Source organism: Octodon degus, unplaced genomic scaffold, assembly GCF_000260255.1.
Source record: "Octodon degus isolate 3935 unplaced genomic scaffold, OctDeg1.0 scaffold00184, whole genome shotgun sequence".
NCBI classification, from domain to species: domain Eukaryota; kingdom Metazoa; phylum Chordata; class Mammalia; order Rodentia; family Octodontidae; genus Octodon; species Octodon degus.
Genome location: NW_004524760.1, coordinates 4,457,788 through 4,458,351, shown reverse-complemented (window position 1 = coordinate 4,458,351; position 564 = coordinate 4,457,788).

The window sequence follows — 564 nt, the reverse complement described above, 5'->3', positions numbered from 1 at the left end:
TCAATTTATATGATCTCATCCTTTTTAAGATTGAAGATACCAGGGCCGGGGAGATGGCTCAGTGGAATAAGCGCTTCCCTGGCAAGCGCAACGGCCTGAGTTCAATCCCCGGTTCCGGAAAAAAAAAAAAAAAAGATTGACGATACCAGTATAGACAACCTCCAGGTATACCCAGTAGTGCTTAAAGAGTCTCTAGCCATTGTCTCAAACCTGCCTGCCCTCAACCTGAAGTCAAAAACAAAACTATGCCCCAGCCACAATGAGTCCAAAACCTTGACAGCAGGGCTTAGATAATAAGCAAGCAGTGTGGAGGAGGATGTTCTATAGTCTATCTTGCAATGTATTACCTCTCTGGGACTTCGAGGCACATGACTGTTCTGGAGGAAGCCTAACAAAAGCAATAGTGTAAAGGGCTATGAAAGCAGGACTTTCGTCCCCTTGGAAAGCTGCTGGGACAGCACTAGTTGCTTTGCTGTGCTCTGTCCAAAGGAATGTTGACAGGATGGCTAGCTCAGTCAAAGTTCAATCCCTGGGATAATCAAATTGTGTTGCCCTCACTGATCC